This window comes from Brachionichthys hirsutus, unplaced genomic scaffold, assembly GCF_040956055.1.
Source record: "Brachionichthys hirsutus isolate HB-005 unplaced genomic scaffold, CSIRO-AGI_Bhir_v1 contig_1021, whole genome shotgun sequence".
Taxonomy (NCBI): domain Eukaryota; kingdom Metazoa; phylum Chordata; class Actinopteri; order Lophiiformes; family Brachionichthyidae; genus Brachionichthys; species Brachionichthys hirsutus.
The window spans coordinates 194,148-220,030 of NW_027180357.1; positions in this window are offsets into that span (position 1 = coordinate 194,148).

The window sequence follows — 25,883 nt, forward strand, 5'->3', positions numbered from 1 at the left end:
TGTCAGAACAAGCTTCTTCCGGCAGATGCTGACAAAAGGACATGTTACTCCATTTTTCAGACTGAAAGAAGAAAAATGACCTCGAAACAAGTTGAAACTGTCAGAACAAGCTTCTTCTGGCAGATGCTGACAAAAGGACATGTTACTGCAGTGTTCTGACTGAAATCATCAAAATGACCTGAAAACTAGTCAGAACAAGCTTCTGCTGGCAGAGCCTTACAAAAAACATGTTCCTGCAGATTTCAGACTGGAATTAGTGAAATGACCTGTAAACAAGTTGAAACTGTCAGAACAAGCTTCTTTTAGCAGAGCCTGACAAAAGGACATGTTACTGCAGTGTTCAGACTGAAATTAGTTAAATGACCTGAAAACAAGTTGAAACTGTCAGAACAAGCTTCTTCTGGCAGAGCCTGACAAAAGGACTTGTTACTGCATTTTTCATACAGAAATCATCCAAATGACCGCAAAACAAGTTGAAACTGTCAGAACAAGCTTCTTCTGGCAGAGCCTTACAAAAGGACATGTTACTGCAGTTTTCAGACAAATCAGTAAAATGACCTGAAAACAAGTTGAAACTGTCAGAACAAGCTTCTTCTGGCAGAGCCTGACAAAAAAACATGTTACTGCAGATTTCAGACTGAAAGAAGAAAAATGACCTCAAAACAAGTTGAAACTGTCAGAACAAGCTTCTTCTGGCAGAGCCTGACAAAAGGACATGTTACTGCAGTTTTCAGGCTGAAATCAGTAAAATGACCTGAAAACAAGTTGAAACTGGCAGAACAACCTTCTCCTCTTGCAGAAGGGCTGCCTATACCTGTAAAGTGAGACAGCTGTCTGTTCTGATCTGGTGCAATATAACTTAAAATTAATTAAATTATTTATTTATTTATTTATTTATTTATTTATTTATTTATTTTAAAATTTATTTATTTAGTTATTTTTAAATTTATTTATTTATTTATTTTTAAATTTATTTATTTTTTATTATTATTATTATTTTTTATTATTTTTATGACTGAAGAGTTTTCCAGACGGACAGGAGACGCTGTCTGACCGGATGTGATTGGCAAGAGACCTTCCGTGTGATTTTTGGAAATTATACACAGTGTTGGGAAACTAACTAGTAACTTAAATAATATTACTTTTTACCAGTAACGAGTAGTGTAACGAATTACTTTTTCATTTTTACTTTGTCACATTTACTTTTATTTCAAAAGTAATATATTAATTTTTTCACTCCGGCCTGATACGGAAACGATTCGTCCTCGTCTGTTTTTAAGGTCGGTGGCGTAAACTCGATCCATTCCGTTTGTTGTTTTGCTGCCCGCTCGCACCACGGAGGCGGACTGTCTGTCCGTTAAAATCAAAATCTTCTGGCAGAGTCTTCCTCTGTCAGAAGATGTTACTGCAGTGTTCAGACTGAAATCAGTAAAATAACCTCAAAACAAGTTGAAACTGTCAGAACAAGCTTCTTCCGGCAGATGCTGACTAAAGAACATGCTGCTGCATTTTTCAGACTGAAAGAAGAAAAATGACCTCAGAACACGTTGAAACTGTCAGAACAAGCTTCTTCCGGCAGATGCTGACAAAAGGACATGTTACTGCAGTTTTCAGACAAATCAGTAAAATGACCTGAAAACAAGTTGAAACTGTCAGAACAAGCTTCTTCTAGCAGAGCCTGACAAAAAAACATGTCACTGCAGTGTTCAGACTGAAATTAGTTAAATGACCTGAAAACAAGTTGAAACTGTCAGAACAAGCTTCTTCTGGCAGAGCCTGACAAAAAAACATGTTACTGCAGATTTCAGACTGAAAGAAGAAAAATGACCTCAAATCAAGTTGAAACTGTCAGAACAAGCTTCTTCCGGCAGATGCTGACAAAAGGACATGTTACTGCAGATTTCAGACTGAAAGAAGAAAAATGACCTCAAATCAAGTTGAAACTGTCAGAACAAGCTTCTTCCGGCAGATGCTGACAAAAGGACATGTTACTCCATTTTTCAGACTGAAAGAAGAAAAATGACCTCGAAACAAGTTGAAACTGTCAGAACAAGCTTCTTCCGGCAGATGCTGACAAAAGGACATGTTACTGCAGTGTTCAGACTGAAATCATCAAAATGACCTGAAAACTAGTCAGAACAAGCTTCTGCTGGCAGAGCCTTACAAAAAACATGTTCCTGCAGATTTCAGACTGGAATTAGTGAAATGACCTGTAAACAAGTTGAAACTGTCAGAACAAGCTTCTTTTAGCAGAGCCTGACAAAAAAACATGTTACTGCAGATTTCAGACTGAAAGAAGAAAAATGACCTCAAAACAAGTTGAAACTGTCAGAACAAGCTTCTTCCGGCAGATGCTGACAAAAGGACATGTTACTGCAGTGTTCAGACTGAAATTAGTTAAATGACCTGAAAACAAGTTGAAACTGTCAGAACAAGCTTCTTCTGGCAGAGCCTGACAAAAGGACTTGTTACTGCATTTTTCATACAGAAATCATCCAAATGACCTCAAAACAAGTTGAAACTGTCTGAACAAGCTTCTTCCGGCAGATGCTGACAAAAGGACATGTTACTCCATTTTTCAGACTGAAAGAAGAAAAATGACCTCGAAACAAGTTGAAACTGTCAGAACAAGCTTCTTCTGGCAGATGCTGACAAAAGGACATGTTACTGCAGTGTTCTGACTGAAATCATCAAAATGACCTGAAAACTAGTCAGAACAAGCTTCTGCTGGCAGAGCCTTACAAAAAACATGTTCCTGCAGATTTCAGACTGGAATTAGTGAAATGACCTGTAAACAAGTTGAAACTGTCAGAACAAGCTTCTTTTAGCAGAGCCTGACAAAAGGACATGTTACTGCAGTGTTCAGACTGAAATTATTTAAATGACCTGAAAACAAGTTGAAACTGTCAGAACAAGCTTCTTCTGGCAGAGCCTGACAAAAGGACTTGTTACTGCATTTTTCATACAGAAATCATCCAAATGACCTCAAAACAAGTTGAAACTGTCAGAACAAGCTTCTTCCGGCAGATGCTGACAAAAGGACATGTTACTCCATTTTTCAGACTGAAAGAAGAAAAATGACCTCGAAACAAGTTGAAACTGTCAGAACAAGCTTCTTCTGGCAGATGCTGACAAAAGGACATGTTACTGCAGTGTTCTGACTGAAATCATCAAAATGACCTGAAAACTAGTCAGAACAAGCTTCTGCTGGCAGAGCCTTACAAAAAACATGTTCCTGCAGATTTCAGACTGGAATTAGTGAAATGACCTGTAAACAAGTTGAAACTGTCAGAACAAGCTTCTTTTAGCAGAGCCTGACAAAAGGACATGTTACTGCAGTGTTCAGACTGAAATTAGTTAAATGACCTGAAAACAAGTTGAAACTGTCAGAACAAGCTTCTTCTGGCAGAGCCTGACAAAAGGACTTGTTACTGCATTTTTCATACAGAAATCATCCAAATGACCGCAAAACAAGTTGAAACTGTCAGAACAAGCTTCTTCTGGCAGAGCCTTACAAAAGGACATGTTACTGCAGTTTTCAGACAAATCAGTAAAATGACCTGAAAACAAGTTGAAACTGTCAGAACAAGCTTCTTCTGGCAGAGCCTGACAAAAAAACATGTTACTGCAGATTTCAGACTGAAAGAAGAAAAATGACCTCAAAACAAGTTGAAACTGTCAGAACAAGCTTCTTCTGGCAGAGCCTGACAAAAGGACATGTTACTGCAGTTTTCAGGCTGAAATCAGTAAAATGACCTGAAAACAAGTTGAAACTGGCAGAACAACCTTCTCCTCTTGCAGAAGGGCTGCCTATACCTGTAAAGTGAGACAGCTGTCTGTTCTGATCTGGTGCAATATAACTTAAAATTAATTAAATTATTTATTTATTTATTTATTTATTTATTTATTTATTTATTTTAAAATTTATTTATTTAGTTATTTTTAAATTTATTTATTTATTTATTTTTAAATTTATTTATTTTTTATTATTATTATTTTTTATTATTATTTTTATGACTGAAGAGTTTTCCAGACGGACAGGAGACGCTGTCTGACCGGATGTGATTGGCAAGAGACCTTCCGTGTGATTTTTGGAAATTATACACAGTGTTGGGAAACTAACTAGTAACTTAAATAATATTACTTTTTACCAGTAACGAGTAGTGTAACGAATTACTTTTTCATTTTTACTTTGTCACATTTACTTTTATTTCAAAAGTAATATATTAATTTTTTCACTCCGGCCTGATACGGAAACGATTCGTCCTCGTCTGTTTTTAAGGTCGGTGGCGTAAACTCGATCCATTCCGTTTGTTGTTTTGCTGCCCGCTCGCACCACGGAGGCGGACTGTCTGTCCGTTAAAATCAAAATCTTCTGGCAGAGTCTTCCTCTGTCAGAAGATGTTACTGCAGTGTTCAGACTGAAATCAGTAAAATAACCTCAAAACAAGTTGAAACTGTCAGAACAAGCTTCTTCCGGCAGATGCTGACTAAAGAACATGCTGCTGCATTTTTCAGACTGAAAGAAGAAAAATGACCTCAGAACACGTTGAAACTGTCAGAACAAGCTTCTTCCGGCAGATGCTGACAAAAGGACATGTTACTGCAGTTTTCAGACAAATCAGTAAAATGACCTGAAAACAAGTTGAAACTGTCAGAACAAGCTTCTTCTAGCAGAGCCTGACAAAAAAACATGTCACTGCAGTGTTCAGACTGAAATTAGTTAAATGACCTGAAAACAAGTTGAAACTGTCAGAACAAGCTTCTTCTGGCAGAGCCTGACAAAAAAACATGTTACTGCAGATTTCAGACTGAAAGAAGAAAAATGACCTCAAATCAAGTTGAAACTGTCAGAACAAGCTTCTTCCGGCAGATGCTGACAAAAGGACATGTTACTGCAGTGTTCAGACTGAAATTAGTTAAATGACCTGAAAACAAGTTGAAACTGTCAGAACAAGCTTCTTCTGGCAGAGCCTGACAAAAGGACTTGTTACTGCATTTTTCATACAGAAATCATCCAAATGACCTCAAAACAAGTTGAAACTGTCAGAACAAGCTTCTTCCGGCAGATGCTGACAAAAGGACATGTTACTCCATTTTTCAGACTGAAAGAAGAAAAATGACCTCGAAACAAGTTGAAACTGTCAGAACAAGCTTCTTCTGGCAGATGCTGACAAAAGGACATGTTACTGCAGTGTTCTGACTGAAATCATCAAAATGACCTGAAAACTAGTCAGAACAAGCTTCTGCTGGCAGAGCCTTACAAAAAACATGTTCCTGCAGATTTCAGACTGGAATTAGTGAAATGACCTGTAAACAAGTTGAAACTGTCAGAACAAGCTTCTTTTAGCAGAGCCTGACAAAAGGACATGTTACTGCAGTGTTCAGACTGAAATTAGTTAAATGACCTGAAAACAAGTTGAAACTGTCAGAACAAGCTTCTTCTGGCAGAGCCTGACAAAAGGACTTGTTACTGCATTTTTCATACAGAAATCATCCAAATGACCGCAAAACAAGTTGAAACTGTCAGAACAAGCTTCTTCTGGCAGAGCCTTACAAAAGGACATGTTACTGCAGTTTTCAGACAAATCAGTAAAATGACCTGAAAACAAGTTGAAACTGTCAGAACAAGCTTCTTCTGGCAGAGCCTGACAAAAAAACATGTTACTGCAGATTTCAGACTGAAAGAAGAAAAATGACCTCAAAACAAGTTGAAACTGTCAGAACAAGCTTCTTCTGGCAGAGCCTGACAAAAGGACATGTTACTGCAGTTTTCAGGCTGAAATCAGTAAAATGACCTGAAAACAAGTTGAAACTGGCAGAACAACCTTCTCCTCTTGCAGAAGGGCTGCCTATACCTGTAAAGTGAGACAGCTGTCTGTTCTGATCTGGTGCAATATAACTTAAAATTAATTAAATTATTTATTTATTTATTTATTTATTTATTTATTTATTTATTTTAAAATTTATTTATTTAGTTATTTTTAAATTTATTTATTTATTTATTTTTAAATTTATTTATTTTTTATTATTATTATTATTTTTTATTATTTTTATGACTGAAGAGTTTTCCAGACGGACAGGAGACGCTGTCTGACCGGATGTGATTGGCAAGAGACCTTCCGTGTGATTTTTGGAAATTATACACAGTGTTGGGAAACTAACTAGTAACTTAAATAATATTACTTTTTACCAGTAACGAGTAGTGTAACGAATTACTTTTTCATTTTTACTTTGTCACATTTACTTTTATTTCAAAAGTAATATATTAATTTTTTCACTCCGGCCTGATACGGAAACGATTCGTCCTCGTCTGTTTTTAAGGTCGGTGGCGTAAACTCGATCCATTCCGTTTGTTGTTTTGCTGCCCGCTCGCACCACGGAGGCGGACTGTCTGTCCGTTAAAATCAAAATCTTCTGGCAGAGTCTTCCTCTGTCAGAAGATGTTACTGCAGTGTTCAGACTGAAATCAGTAAAATAACCTCAAAACAAGTTGAAACTGTCAGAACAAGCTTCTTCCGGCAGATGCTGACTAAAGAACATGCTGCTGCATTTTTCAGACTGAAAGAAGAAAAATGACCTCAGAACACGTTGAAACTGTCAGAACAAGCTTCTTCCGGCAGATGCTGACAAAAGGACATGTTACTGCAGTTTTCAGACAAATCAGTAAAATGACCTGAAAACAAGTTGAAACTGTCAGAACAAGCTTCTTCTAGCAGAGCCTGACAAAAAAACATGTCACTGCAGTGTTCAGACTGAAATTAGTTAAATGACCTGAAAACAAGTTGAAACTGTCAGAACAAGCTTCTTCTGGCAGAGCCTGACAAAAAAACATGTTACTGCAGATTTCAGACTGAAAGAAGAAAAATGACCTCAAATCAAGTTGAAACTGTCAGAACAAGCTTCTTCCGGCAGATGCTGACAAAAGGACATGTTACTGCAGATTTCAGACTGAAAGAAGAAAAATGACCTCAAATCAAGTTGAAACTGTCAGAACAAGCTTCTTCCGGCAGATGCTGACAAAAGGACATGTTACTCCATTTTTCAGACTGAAAGAAGAAAAATGACCTCGAAACAAGTTGAAACTGTCAGAACAAGCTTCTTCCGGCAGATGCTGACAAAAGGACATGTTACTGCAGTGTTCAGACTGAAATCATCAAAATGACCTGAAAACTAGTCAGAACAAGCTTCTGCTGGCAGAGCCTTACAAAAAACATGTTCCTGCAGATTTCAGACTGGAATTAGTGAAATGACCTGTAAACAAGTTGAAACTGTCAGAACAAGCTTCTTTTAGCAGAGCCTGACAAAAAAACATGTTACTGCAGATTTCAGACTGAAAGAAGAAAAATGACCTCAAAACAAGTTGAAACTGTCAGAACAAGCTTCTTCCGGCAGATGCTGACAAAAGGACATGTTACTGCAGTGTTCAGACTGAAATTAGTTAAATGACCTGAAAACAAGTTGAAACTGTCAGAACAAGCTTCTTCTGGCAGAGCCTGACAAAAGGACTTGTTACTGCATTTTTCATACAGAAATCATCCAAATGACCTCAAAACAAGTTGAAACTGTCAGAACAAGCTTCTTCCGGCAGATGCTGACAAAAGGACATGTTACTCCATTTTTCAGACTGAAAGAAGAAAAATGACCTCGAAACAAGTTGAAACTGTCAGAACAAGCTTCTTCTGGCAGATGCTGACAAAAGGACATGTTACTGCAGTGTTCTGACTGAAATCATCAAAATGACCTGAAAACTAGTCAGAACAAGCTTCTGCTGGCAGAGCCTTACAAAAAACATGTTCCTGCAGATTTCAGACTGGAATTAGTGAAATGACCTGTAAACAAGTTGAAACTGTCAGAACAAGCTTCTTTTAGCAGAGCCTGACAAAAGGACATGTTACTGCAGTGTTCAGACTGAAATTAGTTAAATGACCTGAAAACAAGTTGAAACTGTCAGAACAAGCTTCTTCTGGCAGAGCCTGACAAAAGGACTTGTTACTGCATTTTTCATACAGAAATCATCCAAATGACCTCAAAACAAGTTGAAACTGTCAGAACAAGCTTCTTCCGGCAGATGCTGACAAAAGGACATGTTACTCCATTTTTCAGACTGAAAGAAGAAAAATGACCTCGAAACAAGTTGAAACTGTCAGAACAAGCTTCTTCTGGCAGATGCTGACAAAAGGACATGTTACTGCAGTGTTCTGACTGAAATCATCAAAATGACCTGAAAACTAGTCAGAACAAGCTTCTGCTGGCAGAGCCTTACAAAAAACATGTTCCTGCAGATTTCAGACTGGAATTAGTGAAATGACCTGTAAACAAGTTGAAACTGTCAGAACAAGCTTCTTTTAGCAGAGCCTGACAAAAGGACATGTTACTGCAGTGTTCAGACTGAAATTAGTTAAATGACCTGAAAACAAGTTGAAACTGTCAGAACAAGCTTCTTCTGGCAGAGCCTGACAAAAGGACTTGTTACTGCATTTTTCATACAGAAATCATCCAAATGACCGCAAAACAAGTTGAAACTGTCAGAACAAGCTTCTTCTGGCAGAGCCTTACAAAAGGACATGTTACTGCAGTTTTCAGACAAATCAGTAAAATGACCTGAAAACAAGTTGAAACTGTCAGAACAAGCTTCTTCTGGCAGAGCCTGACAAAAAAACATGTTACTGCAGATATCAGACTGAAAGAAGAAAAATGACCTCAAAACAAGTTGAAACTGTCAGAACAAGCTTCTTCTGGCAGAGCCTGACAAAAGGACATGTTACTGCAGTTTTCAGGCTGAAATCAGTAAAATGACCTGAAAACAAGTTGAAACTGGCAGAACAACCTTCTCCTCTTGCAGAAGGGCTGCCTATACCTGTAAAGTGAGACAGCTGTCTGTTCTGATCTGGTGCAATATAACTTAAAATTAATTAAATTATTTATTTATTTATTTATTTATTTATTTATTTATTTATTTTAAAATTTATTTATTTAGTTATTTTTAAATTTATTTATTTATTTATTTTTAAATTTATTTATTTTTTATTATTATTATTTTTTTTTATTATTTTTATGACTGAAGAGTTTTCCAGACGGACAGGAGACGCTGTCTGACCGGATGTGATTGGCAAGAGACCTTCCGTGTGATTTTTGGAAATTATACACAGTGTTGGGAAACTAACTAGTAACTTAAATAATATTACTTTTTACCAGTAACGAGTAGTGTAACGAATTACTTTTTCATTTTTACTTTGTCACATTTACTTTTATTTCAAAAGTAATATATTAATTTTTTCACTCCGGCCTGATACGGAAACGATTCGTCCTCGTCTGTTTTTAAGGTCGGTGGCGTAAACTCGATCCATTCCGTTTGTTGTTTTGCTGCCCGCTCGCACCACGGAGGCGGACTGTCTGTCCGTTAAAATCAAAATCTTCTGGCAGAGTCTTCCTCTGTCAGAAGATGTTACTGCAGTGTTCAGACTGAAATCAGTAAAATAACCTCAAAACAAGTTGAAACTGTCAGAACAAGCTTCTTCCGGCAGATGCTGACTAAAGAACATGCTGCTGCATTTTTCAGACTGAAAGAAGAAAAATGACCTCAGAACACGTTGAAACTGTCAGAACAAGCTTCTTCCGGCAGATGCTGACAAAAGGACATGTTACTGCAGTTTTCAGACAAATCAGTAAAATGACCTGAAAACAAGTTGAAACTGTCAGAACAAGCTTCTTCTAGCAGAGCCTGACAAAAAAACATGTCACTGCAGTGTTCAGACTGAAATTAGTTAAATGACCTGAAAACAAGTTGAAACTGTCAGAACAAGCTTCTTCTGGCAGAGCCTGACAAAAAAACATGTTACTGCAGATTTCAGACTGAAAGAAGAAAAATGACCTCAAATCAAGTTGAAACTGTCAGAACAAGCTTCTTCCGGCAGATGCTGACAAAAGGACATGTTACTGCAGATTTCAGACTGAAAGAAGAAAAATGACCTCAAATCAAGTTGAAACTGTCAGAACAAGCTTCTTCCGGCAGATGCTGACAAAAGGACATGTTACTCCATTTTTCAGACTGAAAGAAGAAATATGACCTCGAAACAAGTTGAAACTGTCAGAACAAGCTTCTTCCGGCAGATGCTGACAAAAGGACATGTTACTGCAGTGTTCAGACTGAAATCATCAAAATGACCTGAAAACTAGTCAGAACAAGCTTCTGCTGGCAGAGCCTTACAAAAAACATGTTCCTGCAGATTTCAGACTGGAATTAGTGAAATGACCTGTAAACAAGTTGAAACTGTCAGAACAAGCTTCTTTTAGCAGAGCCTGACAAAAAAACATGTTACTGCAGATTTCAGACTGAAAGAAGAAAAATGACCTCAAAACAAGTTGAAACTGTCAGAACAAGCTTCTTCCGGCAGATGCTGACAAAAGGACATGTTACTGCAGTGTTCAGACTGAAATTAGTTAAATGACCTGAAAACAAGTTGAAACTGTCAGAACAAGCTTCTTCTGGCAGAGCCTGACAAAAGGACTTGTTACTGCATTTTTCATACAGAAATCATCCAAATGACCGCAAAACAAGTTGAAACTGTCAGAACAAGCTTCTTCTGGCAGAGCCTTACAAAAGGACATGTTACTGCAGTTTTCAGACAAATCAGTAAAATGACCTGAAAACAAGTTGAAACTGTCAGAACAAGCTTCTTCTGGCAGAGCCTGACAAAAAAACATGTTACTGCAGATTTCAGACTGAAAGAAGAAAAATGACCTCAAATCAAGTTGAAACTGTCAGAACAAGCTTCTTCCGGCAGATGCTGACAAAAGGACATGTTACTCCATTTTTCAGACTGAAAGAAGAAAAATGACCTCGAAACAAGTTGAAACTGTCAGAACAAGCTTCTTCTGGCAGATGCTGACAAAAGGACATGTTACTGCAGTGTTCTGACTGAAATCATCAAAATGACCTGAAAACTAGTCAGAACAAGCTTCTGCTGGCAGAGCCTTACAAAAAACATGTTCCTGCAGATTTCAGACTGGAATTAGTGAAATGACCTGTAAACAAGTTGAAACTGTCAGAACAAGCTTCTTTTAGCAGAGCCTGACAAAAAAACATGTTACTGCAGATTTCAGACTGAAAGAAGAAAAATGACCTCAAAACAAGTTGAAACTGTCAGAACAAGCTTCTTCTGGCAGAGCCTGACAAAAGGACTTGTTACTGCATTTTTCATACAGAAATCATCCAAATGACCGCAAAACAAGTTGAAACTATCAGAACAAGCTTCTTCTGGCAGAGCCTTACAAAAGGACATGTTACTGCAGTTTTCAGACAAATCAGTAAAATGACCTGAAAACAAGTTGAAACTGTCAGAACAAGCTTCTTCTGGCAGAGCCTGACAAAAAAACATGTTACTGCAGATTTCAGACTGAAAGAAGAAAAATGACCTCAAAACAAGTTGAAACTGTCAGAACAAGCTTCTTCCGGCAGATGCTGACAAAAGGACATGTTACTCCATTTTTCAGACTGAAAGAAGAAAAATGACCTCGAAACAAGTTGAAACTGTCAGAACAAGCTTCTTCTGGCAGAGCCTGACAAAAAAACATGTTACTGCAGATTTCAGACTGAAAGAAGAAAAATGACCTCAAAACAAGTTGAAACTGTCAGAACAAGCTTCTTCTGGCAGAGACTGACAAAAGGACATGTTACTGCAGTGTTCTGACTGAAATCATCAAAATGACCTGAAAACTAGTCAGAACAAGCTTCTGCTGGCAGAGCCTTACAAAAAACATGTTCCTGCAGATTTCAGACTGGAATTAGTGAAATGACCTGTAAACAAGTTGAAACTGTCAGAACAAGCTTCTTTTAGCAGAGCCTGACAAAAAAACATGTTACTGCAGATTTCAGACTGAAAGAAGAAAAATGACCTCAAAACAAGTTGAAACTGTCAGAACAAGCTTCTTCCGGCAGAGCCTGACAAAAGGACTTGTTACTGCATTTTTCATACAGAAATCATCCAAATGACCGCAAAACAAGTTGAAACTGTCAGAACAAGCTTCTTCTGGCAGAGCCTTACAAAAGGACATGTTACTGCAGTTTTCAGACAAATCAGTAAAATGACCTCAAAACAAGTTGAAACTGTCAGAACAAGCTTCTTCTGGCAGAGACTGACAAAAGGACATGTTACTGCAGTGTTCTGACTGAAATCATCAAAATGACCTGAAAACTAGTCAGAACAAGCTTCTGCTGGCAGAGCCTTACAAAAAACATGTTCCTGCAGATTTCAGACTGGAATTAGTGAAATGACCTGTAAACAAGTTGAAACTGTCAGAACAAGCTTCTTTTAGCAGAGCCTGACAAAAAAACATGTTACTGCAGATTTCAGACTGAAAGAAGAAAAATGACCTCAAAACAAGTTGAAACTGTCAGAACAAGCTTCTTCCGGCAGATGCTGACAAAAGGACATGTTACTGCAGTGTTCAGACTGAAATTAGTTAAATGACCTGAAAACAAGTTGAAACTGTCAGAACAAGCTTCTTCTGGCAGAGCCTGACAAAAGGACTTGTTACTGCATTTTTCATACAGAAATCATCCAAATGACCGCAAAACAAGTTGAAACTGTCAGAACAAGCTTCTTCTGGCAGAGCCTTACAAAAGGACATGTTACTGCAGTTTTCAGACAAATCAGTAAAATGACCTGAAAACAAGTTGAAACTGTCAGAACAAGCTTCTTCTGGCAGAGCCTGACAAAAAAACATGTTACTGCAGATTTCAGACTGAAAGAAGAAAAATGACCTCAAATCAAGTTGAAACTGTCAGAACAAGCTTCTTCCGGCAGATGCTGACAAAAGGACATGTTACTCCATTTTTCAGACTGAAAGAAGAAAAATGACCTCGAAACAAGTTGAAACTGTCAGAACAAGCTTCTTCTGGCAGATGCTGACAAAAGGACATGTTACTGCAGTGTTCTGACTGAAATCATCAAAATGACCTGAAAACTAGTCAGAACAAGCTTCTGCTGGCAGAGCCTTACAAAAAACATGTTCCTGCAGATTTCAGACTGGAATTAGTGAAATGACCTGTAAACAAGTTGAAACTGTCAGAACAAGCTTCTTTTAGCAGAGCCTGACAAAAAAACATGTTACTGCAGATTTCAGACTGAAAGAAGAAAAATGACCTGAAAACAAGTTGAAACTGTCAGAACAAGCTTCTTCTGGCAGAGCCTGACAAAAGGACTTGTTACTGCATTTTTCATACAGAAATCATCCAAATGACCGCAAAACAAGTTGAAACTGTCAGAACAAGCTTCTTCTGGCAGAGCCTTACAAAAGGACATGTTACTGCAGTTTTCAGACAAATCAGTAAAATGACCTGAAAACAAGTTGAAACTGTCAGAACAAGCTTCTTCTGGCAGAGCCTGACAAAAAAACATGTTACTGCAGATTTCAGACTGAAAGAAGAAAAATGACCTCAAAACAAGTTGAAACTGTCAGAACAAGCTTCTTCCGGCAGATGCTGACAAAAGGACATGTTACTCCATTTTTCAGACTGAAAGAAGAAAAATGACCTCGAAACAAGTTGAAACTGTCAGAACAAGCTTCTTCTGGCAGAGCCTGACAAAAAAACATGTTACTGCAGATTTCAGACTGAAAGAAGAAAAATGACCTCAAAACAAGTTGAAACTGTCAGAACAAGCTTCTTCTGGCAGAGACTGACAAAAGGACATGTTACTGCAGTGTTCTGACTGAAATCATCAAAATGACCTGAAAACTAGTCAGAACAAGCTTCTGCTGGCAGAGCCTTACAAAAAACATGTTCCTGCAGATTTCAGACTGGAATTAGTGAAATGACCTGTAAACAAGTTGAAACTGTCAGAACAAGCTTCTTTTAGCAGAGCCTGACAAAAAAACATGTTACTGCAGATTTCAGACTGAAAGAAGAAAAATGACCTCAAAACAAGTTGAAACTGTCAGAACAAGCTTCTTCCGGCAGAGCCTGACAAAAGGACTTGTTACTGCATTTTTCATACAGAAATCATCCAAATGACCGCAAAACAAGTTGAAACTGTCAGAACAAGCTTCTTCTGGCAGAGCCTTACAAAAGGACATGTTACTGCAGTTTTCAGACAAATCAGTAAAATGACCTCAAAACAAGTTGAAACTGTCAGAACAAGCTTCTTCTGGCAGAGACTGACAAAAGGACATGTTACTGCAGTGTTCTGACTGAAATCATCAAAATGACCTGAAAACTAGTCAGAACAAGCTTCTGCTGGCAGAGCCTTACAAAAAACATGTTCCTGCAGATTTCAGACTGGAATTAGTGAAATGACCTGTAAACAAGTTGAAACTGTCAGAACAAGCTTCTTTTAGCAGAGCCTGACAAAAAAACATGTTACTGCAGATTTCAGACTGAAAGAAGAAAAATGACCTCAAAACAAGTTGAAACTGTCAGAACAAGCTTCTTCCGGCAGAGCCTGACAAAAGGACTTGTTACTGCATTTTTCATACAGAAATCATCCAAATGACCGCAAAACAAGTTGAAACTGTCAGAACAAGCTTCTTCTGGCAGAGCCTTACAAAAGGACATGTTACTGCAGTTTTCAGACAAATCAGTAAAATGACCTGAAAACAAGTTGAAACTGTCAGAACAAGCTTCTTCTGGCAGAGCCTGACAAAAAAACATGTTACTGCAGATTTCAGACTGAAAGAAGAAAAATGACCTCAAAACAAGTTGAAACTGTCAGAACAAGCTTCTTCCGGCAGATGCTGACAAAAGGACATGTTACTCCATTTTTCAGACTGAAAGAAGAAAAATGACCTCGAAACAAGTTGAAACTGTCAGAACAAGCTTCTTCTGGCAGAGCCTGACAAAAAAACATGTTACTGCAGATTTCAGACTGAAAGAAGAAAAATGACCTCAAAACAAGTTGAAACTGTCAGAACAAGCTTCTTCTGGCAGAGACTGACAAAAGGACATGTTACTGCAGTGTTCTGACTGAAATCATCAAAATGACCTGAAAACTAGTCAGAACAAGCTTCTGCTGGCAGAGCCTTACAAAAAACATGTTCCTGCAGATTTCAGACTGGAATTAGTGAAATGACCTGTAAACAAGTTGAAACTGTCAGAACAAGCTTCTTTTAGCAGAGCCTGACAAAAAAACATGTTACTGCAGATTTCAGACTGAAAGAAGAAAAATGACCTCAAAACAAGTTGAAACTGTCAGAACAAGCTTCTTCCGGCAGAGCCTGACAAAAGGACTTGTTACTGCATTTTTCATACAGAAATCATCCAAATGACCGCAAAACAAGTTGAAACTGTCAGAACAAGCTTCTTCTGGCAGAGCCTTACAAAAGGACATGTTACTGCAGTTTTCAGACAAATCAGTAAAATGACCTCAAAACAAGTTGAAACTGTCAGAACAAGCTTCTTCTGGCAGAGACTGACAAAAGGACATGTTACTGCAGTGTTCTGACTGAAATCATCAAAATGACCTGAAAACTAGTCAGAACAAGCTTCTGCTGGCAGAGCCTTACAAAAAACATGTTCCTGCAGATTTCAGACTGGAATTAGTGAAATGACCTGTAAACAAGTTGAAACTGTCAGAACAAGCTTCTTTTAGCAGAGCCTGACAAAAAAACATGTTACTGCAGATTTCAGACTGAAAGAAGAAAAATGACCTCAAAACAAGTTGAAACTGTCAGAACAAGCTTCTTCCGGCAGAGCCTGACAAAAGGACTTGTTACTGCATTTTTCATACAGAAATCATCCAAATGACCGCAAAACAAGTTGAAACTGTCAGAACAAGCTTCTTCTGGCAGAGCCTTACAAAAGGACATGTTACTGCAGTTTTCAGACAAATCAGTAAAATGACCTGAAAACAAGTTGAAACTGTCAGAACAAGCTTCTTCTGGCAGAGCCTGACAAAAAAACATGTTACTGCAGATTTCAGACTGAAAGAAGAAAAATGACCTCAAAACAAGTTGAAACTGTCAGAACAAGCTTCTTCCGGCAGATGCTGACAAAAGGACATGTTACTCCATTTTTCAGACTGAAAGAAGAAAAATGACCTCGAAACAAGTTGAAACTGTCAGAACAAGCTTCTTCTGGCAGAGCCTGACAAAAAAACATGTTACTGCAGATTTCAGACTGAAAGAAGAAAAATGACCTCAAAACAAGTTGAAACTGTCAGAACAAGCTTCTTCTGGCAGAGACTGACAAAAGGACATGTTACTGCAGTTTTCAGACAAATCAGTAAAATGACCTGAAAACAAGTTGAAACTGTCAGAACAAGCTTCTTCTAGCAGAGCCTGACAAAAAAACATGTTACTGCAGTGTTCAGACTGAAATTAGTTAAATGACCTGAAAACAAGTTGAAACTGTCAGAACAAGCTTCTTCTGGCAGAGCCTGACAAAAGGACTTGTTACTGCATTTTTCATACAGAAATCATCCAAATGACCGCAAAACAAGTTGAAACTGTCAGAACAAGCTTCTTCTGGCAGATGCTGACAAAAGGACATGTTACTGCAGTGTTCTGACTGAAATCATCAAAATGAGCTGAAAACTAGTCAGAACAAGCTTCTGCTGGCAGAGCCTTACAAAAAACATGTTCCTGCAGATTTCAGACTGGAATTAGTGAAATGACCTGTAAACAAGTTGAAACTGTCAGAACAAGCTTCTTTTAGCAGAGCCTGACAAAAGGACATGTTACTGCAGTGTTCAGACTGAAATTAGTTAAATGACCTGAAAACAAGTTGAAACTGTCAGAACAAGCTTCTTCTGGCAGAGCCTGACAAAAGGACTTGTTACTGCATTTTTCATACAGAAATCATCCAAATGACCGCAAAACAAGTTGAAACTGTCAGAACAAGCTTCTTCTGGCAGAGCCTGACAAAAAAACATGTTACTGCAGATTTCAGACTGAAAGAAGAAAAATGACCTCAAAACAAGTTGAAACTGTCAGAACAAGCTTCTTCCGGCAGATGCTGACAAAAGGACATGTTACTCCATTTTTCAGACTGAAAGAAGAAAAATGACCTCGAAACAAGTTGAAACTGTCAGAACAAGCTTCTTCCGGCAGATGCTGACAAAAGGACATGTTACTGCAGTTTTCAGACAAATCAGTTAAATGACCTGAAAACAAGTTGAAACTGTCAGAACAAGCATTTTCTGGCAGAGCCTGACAAAAGGACATGTTACTGCAGTGTTCTGACTGAAATCATCAAAATGAGCTGAAAACTAGTCAGAACAAGCTTCTGCTGGCAGAGCCTTACAAAAAACATGTTCCTGCAGATTTCAGACTGGAATTAGTGAAATGACCTGTAAACAAGTTGAAACTGTCAGAACAAGCTTCTTTTAGCAGAGCCTGACAAAAGGACATGTTACTGCAGTGTTCAGACTGAAATTAGTTAAATGACCTGAAAACAAGTTGAAACTGTCAGAACAAGCTTCTTCTGGCAGAGCCTGACAAAAGGACTTGTTACTGCATGTTTCATACAGAAATCATCCAAATGACCGCAAAACAAGTTGAAACTGTCAGAACAAGCTTCTTCTGGCAGAGCCTGACAAAAAAACATGTTACTGCAGATTTCAGACTGAAAGAAGAAAAATGACCTCAAAACAAGTTGAAACTGTCAGAACAAGCTTCTTCCGGCAGATGCTGACAAAAGGACATGTTACTCCATTTTTCAGACTGAAAGAAGAAAAATGACCTCGAAACAAGTTGAAACTGTCAGAACAAGCTTCTTCCGGCAGATGCTGACAAAAGGACATGTTACTGCAGTTTTCAGACAAATCAGTTAAATGACCTGAAAACAAGTTGAAACTGTCAGAACAAGCATTTTCTGGCAGAGCCTGACAAAAGGACATGTTACTGCAGTGTTCAGACTGAAATTAGTAAAATGACCTGAAAACAAGTTGAAACTGTCAGAACAAGCTTCTTCTGGCAGAGCCTGACAAAAAAACATGTTACTGCAGATTTCAGACTGAAAGAAGAAAAATGACCTCAAATCAAGTTGAAACTGTCAGAACAAGCTTCTTCCGGCAGATGCTGACAAAAGGACATGTTACTGCAGATTTCAGACTGAAAGAAGAAAAATGACCTCAAATCAAGTTGAAACTGTCAGAACAAGCTTCTTCCGGCAGATGCTGACAAAAGGACATGTTACTCCATTTTTCAGACTGAAAGAAGAAAAATGACCTCGAAACAAGTTGAAACTGTCAGAACAAGCTTCTTCCGGCAGATGCTGACAAAAGGACATGTTACTGCAGTGTTCAGACTGAAATTAGTTAAATGACCTGAAAACAAGTTGAAACTGTCAGAACAAGCTTCTTCTGGCAGAGCCTTACAAAAGGACATGTTACTGCAGTTTTCAGACAAATCAGTAAAATGACCTGAAAACAAGTTGAAACTGTCAGAACAAGCTTCTTCTGGCAGAGCCTGACAAGAAAACATGTTACTGCAGATTTCAGACTGAAAGAAGAAAAATGACCTCAAATCAAGTTGAAACTGTCAGAACAAGCTTCTTCCGGCAGATGCTGACAAAAGGACATGTTACTCCATTTTTCAGACTGAAAGAAGAAAAATGACCTCAAAACAAGTTGAAACTGTCAGAACAAGCTTCTTCCGGCAGAGCCTGACAAAAGGACTTGTTACTGCATTTTTCATACAGAAATCATCCAAATGACCGCAAAACAAGTTGAAACTGTCAGAACAAGCTTCTTCTGGCAGAGCCTTACAAAAGGACATGTTACTGCAGTTTTCAGACAAATCAGTAAAATGACCTCAAAACAAGTTGAAACTGTCAGAACAAGCTTCTTCTGGCAGAGACTGACAAAAGGACATGTTACTGCAGTGTTCTGACTGAAATCATCAAAATGACCTGAAAACTAGTCAGAACAAGCTTCTGCTGGCAGAGCCTTACAAAAAACATGTTCCTGCAGATTTCAGACTGGAATTAGTGAAATGACCTGTAAACAAGTTGAAACTGTCAGAACAAGCTTCTTTTAGCAGAGCCTGACAAAAAAACATGTTACTGCAGATTTCAGACTGAAAGAAGAAAAATGACCTCAAAACAAGTTGAAACTGTCAGAACAAGCTTCTTCCGGCAGAGCCTGACAAAAGGACTTGTTACTGCATTTTTCATACAGAAATCATCCAAATGACCGCAAAACAAGTTGAAACTGTCAGAACAAGCTTCTTCTGGCAGAGCCTTACAAAAGGACATGTTACTGCAGTTTTCAGACAAATCAGTAAAATGACCTGAAAACAAGTTGAAACTGTCAGAACAAGCTTCTTCTGGCAGAGCCTGACAAAAAAACATGTTACTGCAGATTTCAGACTGAAAGAAGAAAAATGACCTCAAAACAAGTTGAAACTGTCAGAACAAGCTTCTTCCGGCAGATGCTGACAAAAGGACATGTTACTCCATTTTTCAGACTGAAAGAAGAAAAATGACCTCGAAACAAGTTGAAACTGTCAGAACAAGCTTCTTCTGGCAGAGCCTGACAAAAAAACATGTTACTGCAGATTTCAGACTGAAAGAAGAAAAATGACCTCAAAACAAGTTGAAACTGTCAGAACAAGCTTCTTCTGGCAGAGACTGACAAAAGGACATGTTACTGCAGTTTTCAGACAAATCAGTAAAATGACCTGAAAACAAGTTGAAACTGTCAGAACAAGCTTCTTCTAGCAGAGCCTGACAAAAAAACATGTTACTGCAGTGTTCAGACTGAAATTAGTTAAATGACCTGAAAACAAGTTGAAACTGTCAGAACAAGCTTCTTCTGGCAGAGCCTGACAAAAGGACTTGTTACTGCATTTTTCATACAGAAATCATCCAAATGACCGCAAAACAAGTTGAAACTGTCAGAACAAGCTTCTTCTGGCAGATGCTGACAAAAGGACATGTTACTGCAGTGTTCTGACTGAAATCATCAAAATGAGCTGAAAACTAGTCAGAACAAGCTTCTGCTGGCAGAGCCTTACAAAAAACATGTTCCTGCAGATTTCAGACTGGAATTAGTGAAATGACCTGTAAACAAGTTGAAACTGTCAGAACAAGCTTCTTTTAGCAGAGCCTGACAAAAGGACATGTTACTGCAGTGTTCAGACTGAAATTAGTTAAATGACCTGAAAACAAGTTGAAACTGTCAGAACAAGCTTCTTCTGGCAGAGCCTGACAAAAGGACTTGTTACTGCATTTTTCATACAGAAATCATCCAAATGACCGCAAAACAAGTTGAAACTGTCAGAACAAGCTTCTTCTGGCAGAGCCTGACAAAAAAACATGTTACTGCAGATTTCAGACTGAAAGAAGAAAAATGACCTCAAAACAAGTTGAAACTGTCAGAACAAGCTTCTTCCGGCAGATGCTGACAAAAGGACATGTTACTCCATTTTTCAGACTGAAAGAAGAAAAATGACCTCGAAACAAGTTGAAACTGTCAGAACAAGCTTCTTCCGGCAGATGCTGACAAAAGGACATGTTACTGCAGTTTTCAGACAAATCAGTTAAATGACCTGAAAACAAGTTGAAACTGTCAGAACAAGCATTTTCTGGCAGAGCCTGACAAAAGGACATGTTACTGCAGTGTTCTGACTGAAATCATCAAAATGAGCTGAAAACTAGTCAGAACAAGCTTCTGCTGGCAGAGCCTTACAAAAAACATGTTCCTGCAGATTTCAGACTGGAATTAGTGAAATGACCTGTAAACAAGTTGAAACTGTCAGAACAAGCTTCTTTTAGCAGAGCCTGACAAAAGGACATGTTACTGCAGTGTTCAGACTGAAATTAGTTAAATGACCTGAAAACAAGTTGAAACTGTCAGAACAAGCTTCTTCTGGCAGAGCCTGACAAAAGGACTTGTTACTGCATGTTTCATACAGAAATCATCCAAATGACCGCAAAACAAGTTGAAACTGTCAGAACAAGCTTCTTCTGGCAGAGCCTGACAAAAAAACATGTTACTGCAGATTTCAGACTGAAAGAAGAAAAATGACCTCAAAACAAGTTGAAACTGTCAGAACAAGCTTCTTCCGGCAGATGCTGACAAAAGGACATGTTACTCCATTTTTCAGACTGAAAGAAGAAAAATGACCTCGAAACAAGTTGAAACTGTCAGAACAAGCTTCTTCCGGCAGATGCTGACAAAAGGACATGTTACTGCAGTTTTCAGACAAATCAGTTAAATGACCTGAAAACAAGTTGAAACTGTCAGAACAAGCATTTTCTGGCAGAGCCTGACAAAAGGACATGTTACTGCAGTGTTCAGACTGAAATTAGTAAAATGACCTGAAAACAAGTTGAAACTGTCAGAACAAGCTTCTTCTGGCAGAGCCTGACAAAAAAACATGTTACTGCAGATTTCAGACTGAAAGAAGAAAAATGACCTCAAATCAAGTTGAAACTGTCAGAACAAGCTTCTTCCGGCAGATGCTGACAAAAGGACATGTTACTGCAGATTTCAGACTGAAAGAAGAAAAATGACCTCAAATCAAGTTGAAACTGTCAGAACAAGCTTCTTCCGGCAGATGCTGACAAAAGGACATGTTACTCCATTTTTCAGACTGAAAGAAGAAAAATGACCTCGAAACAAGTTGAAACTGTCAGAACAAGCTTCTTCCGGCAGATGCTGACAAAAGGACATGTTACTGCAGTGTTCAGACTGAAATTAGTTAAATGACCTGAAAACAAGTTGAAACTGTCAGAACAAGCTTCTTCTGGCAGAGCCTTACAAAAGGACATGTTACTGCAGTTTTCAGACAAATCAGTAAAATGACCTGAAAACAAGTTGAAACTGTCAGAACAAGCTTCTTCTGGCAGAGCCTGACAAGAAAACATGTTACTGCAGATTTCAGACTGAAAGAAGAAAAATGACCTCAAATCAAGTTGAAACTGTCAGAACAAGCTTCTTCCGGCAGATGCTGACAAAAGGACATGTTACTCCATTTTTCAGACTGAAAGAAGAAAAATGACCTCGAAACAAGTTGAAACTGTCAGAACAAGCTTCTTCTGGCAGATGCTGACAAAAGGACATGTTACTGCAGTGTTCTGACTGAAATCATCAAAATGACCTGAAAACTAGTCAGAACAAGCTTCTGCTGGCAGAGCCTTACAAAAAACATGTTCCTGCAGATTTCAGACTGGAATTAGTGAAATGACCTGTAAACAAGTTGAAACTGTCAGAACAAGCTTCTTTTAGCAGAGCCTGACAAAAGGACATGTTACTGCAGTGTTCAGACTGAAATTAGTTAAATGACCTGAAAACAAGTTGAAACTGTCAGAACAAGCTTCTTCTGGCAGAGCCTGACAAAAGGACTTGTTACTGCATTTTTCATACAGAAATCATCCAAATGACCGCAAAACAAGTTGAAACTGTCAGAACAAGCTTCTTCTGGCAGAGCCTTACAAAAGGACATGTTACTGCAGTTTTCAGACAAATCAGTAAAATGACCTGAAAACAAGTTGAAACTGTCAGAACAAGCTTCTTCTGGCAGAGCCTGACAAAAAAACATGTTACTGCAGATTTCAGACTGAAAGAAGAAAAATGACCTCAAATCAAGTTGAAACTGTCAGAACAAGCTTCTTCCGGCAGATGCTGACAAAAGGACATGTTACTCCATTTTTCAGACTGAAAGAAGAAAAATGACCTCGAAACAAGTTGAAACTGTCAGAACAAGCTTCTTCTGGCAGATGCTGACAAAAGGACATGTTACTGCAGTGTTCTGACTGAAATCATCAAAATGACCTGAAAACTAGTCAGAACAAGCTTCTGCTGGCAGAGCCTTACAAAAAACATGTTCCTGCAGATTTCAGACTGGAATTAGTGAAATGACCTGTAAACAAGTTGAAACTGTCAGAACAAGCTTCTTTTAGCAGAGCCTGACAAAAGGACATGTTACTGCAGTGTTCAGACTGAAATTAGTTAAATGACCTGAAAACAAGTTGAAACTGTCAGAACAAGCTTCTTCTGGCAGAGCCTGACAAAAGGACTTGTTACTGCATTTTTCATACAGAAATCATCCAAATGACCGCAAAACAAGTTGAAACTGTCAGAACAAGCTTCTTCTGGCAGAGCCTTACAAAAGGACATGTTACTGCAGTTTTCAGACAAATCAGTAAAATGACCTGAAAACAAGTTGAAACTGTCAGAACAAGCTTCTTCTGGCAGAGCCTGACAAAAAAACATGTTACTGCAGATTTCAGACTGAAAGAAGAAAAATGACCTCAAAACAAGTTGAAACTGTCAGAACAAGCTTCTTCTGGCAGAGCCTGACAAAAGGACATGTTACTGCAGTTTTCAGGCTGAAATCAGTAAAATGACCTGAAAACAAGTTGAAACTGGCAGAACAACCTTCTCCTCTTGCAGAAGGGCTGCCTATACCTGTAAAGTGAGACAGCTGTCTGTTCTGATCTGGTGCAATATAACTTAAAATTAATTAAATTATTTATTTATTTATTTATTTATTTATTTATTTATTTATTTTAAAATTTATTTATTTTTTATTATTATTATTATTTTTTATTATTTTTATGACTGAAGAGTTTTCCAGACGGACAGGAGACGCTGTCTGACCGGATGTGATTGGCAAGAGACCTTCCGTGTGATTTTTGGAAATTATACACAGTGTTGGGAAACTAACTAGTAACTTAAATAATATTACTTTTTACCAGTAACGAGTAGTGTAACGAATTACTTTTTCATTTTTACTTTGTCACATTTACTTTTATTTCAAAAGTAATATATTAATTTTTTCACTCCGGCCTGATACGGAAACGATTCGTCCTCGTCTGTTTTTAAGGTCGGTGGCGTAAACTCGATCCATTCCGTTTGTTGTTTTGCTGCCCGCTCGCACCACGGAGGCGGACTGTCTGTCCGTTAAAATCAAAATCTTCTGGCAGAGTCTTCCTCTGTCAGAAGATGTTACTGCAGTGTTCAGACTGAAATCAGTAAAATAACCTCAAAACAAGTTGAAACTGTCAGAACAAGCTTCTTCCGGCAGATGCTGACTAAAGAACATGCTGCTGCATTTTTCAGACTGAAAGAAGAAAAATGACCTCAGAACACGTTGAAACTGTCAGAACAAGCTTCTTCCGGCAGATGCTGACAAAAGGACATGTTACTGCAGTTTTCAGACAAATCAGTAAAATGACCTGAAAACAAGTTGAAACTGTCAGAACAAGCTTCTTCTAGCAGAGCCTGACAAAAAAACATGTCACTGCAGTGTTCAGACTGAAATTAGTTAAATGACCTGAAAACAAGTTGAAACTGTCAGAACAAGCTTCTTCTGGCAGAGCCTGACAAAAAAACATGTTACTGCAGATTTCAGACTGAAAGAAGAAAAATGACCTCAAATCAAGTTGAAACTGTCAGAACAAGCTTCTTCCGGCAGATGCTGACAAAAGGACATGTTACTGCAGTGTTCAGACTGAAATTAGTTAAATGACCTGAAAACAAGTTGAAACTGTCAGAACAAGCTTCTTCCGGCAGATGCTGACAAAAGGACATGTTACTCCATTTTTCAGACTGAAAGAAGAAAAATGACCTCGAAACAAGTTGAAACTGTCAGAACAAGCTTCTTCTGGCAGATGCTGACAAAAGGACATGTTACTGCAGTGTTCTGACTGAAATCATCAAAATGACCTGAAAACTAGTCAGAACAAGCTTCTGCTGGCAGAGCCTTACAAAAAACATGTTCCTGCAGATTTCAGACTGGAATTAGTGAAATGACCTGTAAACAAGTTGAAACTGTCAGAACAAGCTTCTTTTAGCAGAGCCTGACAAAAGGACATGTTACTGCAGTGTTCAGACTGAAATTAGTTAAATGACCTGAAAACAAGTTGAAACTGTCAGAACAAGCTTCTTCTGGCAGAGCCTGACAAAAGGACTTGTTACTGCATTTTTCATACAGAAATCATCCAAATGACCGCAAAACAAGTTGAAACTGTCAGAACAAGCTTCTTCTGGCAGAGCCTTACAAAAGGACATGTTACTGCAGTTTTCAGACAAATCAGTAAAATGACCTGAAAACAAGTTGAAACTGTCAGAACAAGCTTCTTCTGGCAGAGCCTGACAAAAAAACATGTTACTGCAGATTTCAGACTGAAAGAAGAAAAATGACCTCAAAACAAGTTGAAACTGTCAGAACAAGCTTCTTCTGGCAGAGCCTGACAAAAGGACATGTTACTGCAGTTTTCAGGCTGAAATCAGTAAAATGACCTGAAAACAAGTTGAAACTGGCAGAACAACCTTCTCCTCTTGCAGAAGGGCTGCCTATACCTGTAAAGTGAGACAGCTGTCTGTTCTGATCTGGTGCAATATAACTTAAAATTAATTAAATTATTTATTTATTTATTTATTTATTTATTTATTTATTTATTTTAAAATTTATTTATTTAGTTATTTTTAAATTTATTTATTTATTTATTTTTAAATTTATTTATTTTTTATTATTATTATTATTTTTTATTATTTTTATGACTGAAGAGTTTTCCAGACGGACAGGAGACGCTGTCTGACCGGATGTGATTGGCAAGAGACCTTCCGTGTGATTTTTGGAAATTATACACAGTGTTGGGAAACTAACTAGTAACTTAAATAATATTACTTTTTACCAGTAACGAGTAGTGTAACGAATTACTTTTTCATTTTTACTTTGTCACATTTACTTTTATTTCAAAAGTAATATATTAATTTTTTCACTCCGGCCTGATACGGAAACGATTCGTCCTCGTCTGTTTTTAAGGTCGGTGGCGTAAACTCGATCCATTCCGTTTGTTGTTTTGCTGCCCGCTCGCACCACGGAGGCGGACTGTCTGTCCGTTAAAATCAAAATCTTCTGGCAGAGTCTTCCTCTGTCAGAAGATGTTACTGCAGTGTTCAGACTGAAATCAGTAAAATAACCTCAAAACA